Here is a 7,696-nt window from a genome sequence, read left to right on the forward strand (position 1 = left end):
TCCCCCTTTTCACACAGGATCCCTGATACCTACAGAGTCATGAGACATCAGGAAAGGAGGTATTTTCTAGGACAGGTGGAATACAGGCCACGATTTCCCAGCCCAGGAGCTCTCTTCTCACTAAGGAGTACACTCCCTGGCAAGGGAGGTGGCTGTCACCCGGTTCTGGTGCTTCCAGCCAGGGATCTCCAGCCTCACTCAGCAGCCGCAGTGGTAAGAAAGGAAACCCCTGGTGAACTCAGGAAACCATGATTGTTGTTTAATAAAGAGATCTAGGGGCTATGCAGTGTAGTGCTTGGCAATGACTATTTTATGCTGCTCAATACTTTACTCAAACAGCTTCCCTGGTGATTGTTGCAGCTAGAATTGTTTGAAATAACTGGGGCAAAACCCAAGTTAAGTACCAAAACATTTGAACCCAAGGAATCACGGTGATCTCTCAGTAAAATTACAATTCTCAGATGTTATAAAATATATGGACAAAATAATGTTGGTTAATAGAGACTTCGAATTTTTGTTTGTATAAACAAAGTAAGTAAACATAGACTTTCCTCACTAATTTAATAAAACATGTTTATGAAGGGTCTATCATATGAGAAACATTACGCTATGTGCTGGGGTTCCAAAAATAATCAAACTCTGATTGTATCCACAAAAGATGTAGTATATCACATGAAATGATTGCAATCAAAGGTGTGTTACCACGGTCCTTAAAATTCTATAGAAGGTTTGAGTATGATTTTTGTATGCTATAAGGGAAATAGTTTCTAGAAAGCTACAAATTACTACAATTTTTATAGAGGAATTAGGTTTTAGGTGGGCACACACACCAAAATTATTTATAGGACATAGAAAAAGAAATATTCAACATATAACAGTGCTTTCCAGGCAATTTCCCTGGTGTGTTAATTAGCTATTGCTGCATAACAAATTGCCACAGACTTAGTTGCTTGAAATAATACCATTTGAGGTATCCAGTAATGACTTTGGGTCTGAGGAGAGTTGTGTATGTGTGAGGAATGAAGCGGTTCCTTTATCTCATCTGTTTAGAAAACCAACACTCCCTCTGTGCTTCTCCTTTACACTCACACTACTACCTCACTCACAACACTTCTGTCACCAGATGTGTAGGGTTTTTTTCCACACCAAGCAATCTTTGGTGACACCACCTGGGTGTTCTACAATTTAACTCAATTCTGACACAACCTATTCAGGGGAAGAGAACATAATGTATATATTTTCTATTAATCATACCATCCAAGCAGTATGTGAAAAAGCACAGGATTAGTTAGAGGACCTGTGTTTGATTTCTAGCTTTAACATTTATAAACTCTGTAAATATGGAGAAGTTTCTTAACCTACATGATACTCAGTTGTTAAAAAAGAAGAAACAATATTTAGACCATCTAATAATTATAAATATGCTGTTATAGACATGTGTTTTGTACATCATACTAATACAATAGTGACTAATATTATTTCTATGACATTAAAAATTTTCCCTGTAGTCAGGTGTTATATGGTAATAAAAGGTAAACAGATATTCATGGAAATGTAGCTCCTTTTCTTGATTCATGGTTAATATCTTCTTGCTCTAAAGAAGGAACATAAACAAAGTTACTAAAAATATGTCTACACGACACAACCCCTAAGTGATTGACACTCCAAATTGCTTCATGTAGATGCTGAATAGCTTCATAATCGTGGGCTCATAGGATGTTGAATGAGAGGCAGCATTTTAGTTAAGATTTTGGGATGAGGCAGATAGAGATTTGAAATCTGACTTTACTCCTTACTAGGTGTCTAGACTCAGTTCGGTCCCTTGACTAGAAAATTGGAATAACAACAATAATAGCACCCTGAAGTGGTTATCAGGAGAATTAAGCAAAATAATGTATATTATATACATGTACTTCAATATTTGTTACATAGTGTTTCATGAGTGCAGATTCTTTTTAGAGTTAAGATACCTTAAAAAATACCTAATTAAACCCTCTTACATTGGAAATGAGGAAACTGAGACCTTTAAATGTTGTTGTTTTATTTCTTAGTAAAACAATTGTGACTGATTCAAAGGACAAAGTTAAATCATTTTAAGAGGAAATTGCCAAAGGAAATGAGTCTTGAGAAAATTATTGCTGTGCAATGAGAAAGCAAATAAACACCAAATATTTTCTGCTGAATCCCCATAATAAACAAGCTGAATCATCTCCTTTAAAGATTTGGAGGCATTGCCTCATGGTGTGTTCAATACACAGTTTGGTGGGTGCAAGCCTCTTGCCCGCACCCAATGATATGCACATCCTGGTGCAGAGGTTCAATACCTTTGAAGGTTGCCTGTCTACTGTGGAGAGGGGTAGCTCAAATGTCCTGTTCTCTGCCAGTCATTCCGGTGGATGGTGAAAAGGGGAATCAGCAGCTCCTGTGCCTAGCTTGCACTTGCACCTCCAAATTGCTGGAAAGGAGCCCCAGGGAGAATCTGCACTTGCCTCCCAATTACCGTTGTGCACAAAAGAGTGTGACCTTAAATAGTAAATTTATTTACTTACTTATTTATTTATTTTGAGTTTTTAATTTTTTAATTTTATTTTTTAAATTTATTACTTTTTTATGATGACATTGGATAATGAAATCCAGTAAGTTTCAGGTATACAATTTAACAGTAAGGCATATATATATATATATTGCATTGTGTGTTCACTTCTCATAGATTTCTTTCTGTCACCGCATATTTGACCCCCTTTAATCTCGAATACCTCCCTCTTTCCCCCTCCCTTCACCCTCTGGTAACCACTAGTCTATTGTCCATGTCCAAAAGTCTCTGCTTGTCCTGTTTATTTGTTGCTTTTAGGTTCATATCCCACATATAAGTGATATCATGTGGTTTTCAACTTTTTCTGCCTGGCTTATTTCGCTTAGCTTGATTATCTCAAGATCCATTCATGTTGTCGTAAATGGCAGTATTTCATCTCTTCTTATGGCTGAGTAATGGTCCATTGTATACATGTACCATAGCTTCTTTAGCCAATCATCTATCATAAGACACTTTGGTTGCTTCCATGTCCTGGCCACTGTGAATAATGCTGCTATGAACTTCGGTGTGCAAATATCTTTTTGGACATGAGTTTTCAAATCTTTGTGGATAAATACCCAGTAAAGGGATTGCTGGATCATATGGTAGATCAATTCTTAGTTTTCCACAGTGGCTGTACCAATTTGCAGTCCTACCAACAGTGTATGAGGGGTCCTTTTAAATTTCAAAAGCTTTGGAGGCATTAGGCTAAATGTAATAAATCAGACAGAGAAAGACAAATACTGTATGATCTCTTATATGTAAAATCTAAAACAAATAAACAACCCCCCACCAAACAAAAAAACAAGCTCATAGATAGAACAGATTGGTAGTTGCCAAAGGTGGGGGTAGAGAGTGTGAAAAATAGGTGAATTGTTTTTTGTTTGTTTGTTTATTTGTTTGTTTTTAGTTTAAATAAGATAAATAAAGGCATTATTGGAACAATTGATAAAATCTGAATCAGGTATATAGATTAAGTCATAGAATTTTATTAATGTCGATTTCCTAATTTTGATCATTATTCTATGGATAGGTAAAAGAATCTCCTTGTTTTAGGAAATACACGCTGAAGTATTTAGGAGTAAAAAGGGCATAAACAAACACACAAAGAAAACATATGGCAGGATGAGAGAGTGCATGAGAAAGGAGCTGCACTTTTCCCTGCTTTTGAACAGAGCTCTGCAGTTGCACTTGGCATTGGGCAATGCACATCATGTTGCTAGTCCTATTGCTAGATCACTGTTGGGAATGGAGGAAATGGTTGACTTTTGATTTCCACTAAATCTCCTTTTAATAGTCTAGTGTAACCAATATTTAGGGTAGATAGCTCATGGAGGTACATGATAAATGATCACAGATTAAACCAGGTGGTTCCACAAATTGTTGCAGCAGTATCTGGAAGACTGATAGTAAAGCTTGTCCAGTAAGTGCAATGGCCAATGGGACCACTATACTTTTATAGATTTGGCTAAACCCTTCCTTTTTTTTTTTAATCCCAATTTCAGAGTACAGCCAAGCAGAAATTTTTACTCTCCTGGAATGAAAACCAAGGATATTTGCCTTTACCAGTATATTATCATAATCTAGTGAGGTGAGACTAGGATTTGATAATCATAAAAACAAGTTATTGAAGTACATTAATGATATCACGATACCTATGATATCATGATGATATCATAGACATCTCAGAGGAAAAAGCTCAGAAGGAATTAAGGATCATATATTCACTTGTATGACAAACAGAGGTTGACTGATAAACAGAACAAAAATTCATGGTTCATTCCAATGTATAATTTGTTGGGATTACGTGAGTTTGAACAACTGGAGACAAACCCCAAACTCAAAATTGTATTATCTCTCATAGATCTTGCCAAAAAGCAGGAAGCTCAGAGGCTGGCAGAGTCATTGAGATTTTGGCAATATCATGTTCCTCAGCTAGGATTCCTGAGGCCCTTATTTATAGAGCCAGCAGAAAGAAATTTAAAATTGAGTGTGGTGCTGGGTAGAAACAAACATTAAAATGCTTGCAGAGCACAGTAGCATAGACCTATGTCTGCATAATAGAGCTTGGAATCTATCCAGAATGTTTGTTAATAAGAATGTCTGAAGTACTAGACTCGTAACTCTAAAATCAAGCATAGACTCAGAACTGTTTGTAAACAACCCAACATGTGTTGAGAATAGTTGGAAAGTCCAAACTATTTACTGAACAAACTTTTATACCACAAACTATGAGGATGCAGAATAGGTGATGGCAGCAGTCTCCAGTTTTCCTCACCGAGGAACTGGAGATAAGCCTCCAGTAATGCAGCTGAGAAAAGAGTCTCTGCTCTGTCCTTCTTAGGCCCACTGCCATGTGTTCGCCCTGACTCCCACCCTACACCACCTTGTTCTGCATTAAAAAGTCGTCTTCTTCATTCAAAGCCCTTATTACCACAGCAGGTTTTCTTGCTCTGCTTTCTAAGTGTCAGAACAAGCTTAGCAATGTTTGTGTCTGCTTTTTCTGGTCAAGTTCTCTTGTGGGATCAGCACTTTTCTGAGTCCTAAGTTTTTAGGAGAGGAGTGTTAAAGCTCTCTTGGCAGGATTTCTACTAAAAATTGATTCCCCTTCATGTTGTCCTGTGACCCCTTGAACAACCTTGACGCCTCCAGCCAGCACTGCAGCAATAGCTCTGATGTTACCCTTTGACCACACAGTGAGAGCCCAGGCTCATGTAGGTTCCCATACAGTGTATGTGTATTATTTCATTTGACCATCTCAGAGGTGAACTGACTTCCCCAGGAGTAGCAACTGACAAAACCATCACTTGAATGCAGTTTGTCACCTCCTTCAGGAAGCCACCTTTGATTTCCTTTCCCTAAAACATTCTCTACCTCTCCCAAAGCTGCATTCATTCTCTTCCCTCTTGCTGTAATTATAATTGCCAATCCACTATTGAAATGATCTGTTTTTCTGATTGTTTCCCAACTGAAATCACCATCGATATTGTCCATGCTTAGTAAAGAACTTAACCATGGTAATAATAAGAAGAAGAACATTTATTGCTCCACTACAGCTGGTTGTTCTCCAAATTAAATTTGCTGCAACAGAGTTTGTGAAAAGTAGGGGAGTCTTTCATTTTAAGAAGAGCTGAATAGAAAGTGAGAAAGTGGAAAATTTTTCTCATACTCTTCAGTTTGAAATATATAGAGTTGATTGTTCTACCTTGAGGAAAGAATGAAAAGAGGGAATATATAAAATCGAGTCATTTTAACCAAGCTGCTAAAATCATGAACATTATGAAGCTTGAGGCATGAGGAAAGACTCCATTCTTGTTCAGATTAGCCTGAGAACTTAAACTTTTTTGAACTTTTCAGTCCTGCATTAATGCCTGGATAACCATCTGGATCTCCAGGTAGCCATCTAATTATCCCCTGGACTCATGAATTCAGGCCACCTGATTACCTCAGAAGGACGCACATGTACATCCTTTACCCAGATCACTAAGACATGACCGGACCTCCCACATCCATCATCTCAACTGTCTGAAATCTGACTGATAACCATCCTGGACCAATCTAGGGCTAAAAATGCAGGTCTGATAATTCTCAAGAATGTACTTTTTACTACAAGAACTTTTAACTTTCTTTCTCCTTTGGAATACTTCTGGGTTTTCCTTAGCTGTGTTCCCAGTTTGCAAACTCCAAGACCTTTGAATAAATCTCCATTATTTATTTCTAGCAAAGCCTCTAGACTCTTCTTGATTTCCTTCAACAACCTCTATTTTGTATATTTGATGACTTTCTCTAGTGAAGATCACAGTTTCTCCTGAGCTGCCGTCTCTTGTAACTACAGCTCTAACTACTGCTAAAGCTGTTTAGTGCCAGTTCCCTCTCCTTGCTGCTTCAGGCCTTATGGTGCTAGTTCCTCCATGCTTCTTCATCGTGATTTGTTGGTTTTCTCTAACCCAGCCCAGACTTTTATAGATTGTCTTTTCCTGAAATCCTCCTCACTTACCCATGGGCGTGCCATGTTTCCTGCCAGAACCTTGATTCTTGTAAGGATTCTTATAAAAGAGTTTCGATATAGTTTTATACCTTTTTTATACCTTTCATGTGAAATCCAGAGAAAGATAATATTGTTAGCTCCTGAACCTTACTCATTCTAAATCAGAGCCCTTATTCCAATCCATCCCTTTCCCCTTATTTTTAGCTTAAAAAGATCTCAGGAAACTGTTCTATTTGGCTCGTCCTTGTCATATAACCCCAACGATTAGCTGTGACCAAGTGCCGGAGTACCATGGTAGGTAGACTGCCCTAGAACGATGTGGCTGCAGTGGGGAGAGGAGAGGTTCCCTAAATGAAGCAGGTACTTTTCCTAGCAGGAACTGCTAGAGCCAACTGTGCACTTCAGTGTATTGGGGAACTCCAGAAAGATATCCCACTTTATTGTCCTCTTTGTTGCTGCCTGATTTTCTGCCATTCCAATAATAACTTTGCCAGCACAAAGTGTAAACTAGAAAGATTTATCAGTTTTTTATTTACACCTGATTATGAATAAGTTAAACTTATTAATGCAACAATGTGGAGGTCCTGAGACCACTTAGTAGGTAAGAGGAGGGATTTGACAAGGGCTGAGCATTCTCAAAAGGGGGTGAGAATACTGATGAAGTCAGTTTTTACTGGGGGTATTTTGCAAGCTTGTTCCCTTAAGAATGACTAGAGTGGAATGTCTCCCCTACCACTGGTTTTCAGAGTGTGTGGAATGAGCGAGCCTTCAGAGAGTCTCTGGAAGTAGAGTAATGCCGCCCAGTGAGTCTGTCTTGCCCAAGTCTGCCTGTCTCAGCCCAGGAAGATTGGCCAAGGGGCTCACACGTCTTTCTAATCTCCTGAGTTGATAATAGTTGGCCCACTCAACACCTCACTACCTCAAAGACAACCAGCTAAGCCTGATGGTCAGGAACACTTCAGAAGGTTTCATGGACTTTGTTCATCTGAATGAGTCTGAATCATCAGCAAGAATCTTGACAGATGCTCATAAAACTATGAGATGTGATGGCTCCCTCCTGCAGGGTCTAAGGCATGGTTCAAAATAAAAATAAGTGATATAAATTCAATAGCCTGGGTTCCCCCTCAATCCATGTG

The sequence above is a fragment of the Pteropus medius genome, unplaced genomic scaffold (assembly GCF_902729225.1).
Source record: "Pteropus medius unplaced genomic scaffold, Ma_sr-lr_union100, whole genome shotgun sequence".
In the NCBI taxonomy this organism is placed as follows: domain Eukaryota; kingdom Metazoa; phylum Chordata; class Mammalia; order Chiroptera; family Pteropodidae; genus Pteropus; species Pteropus medius.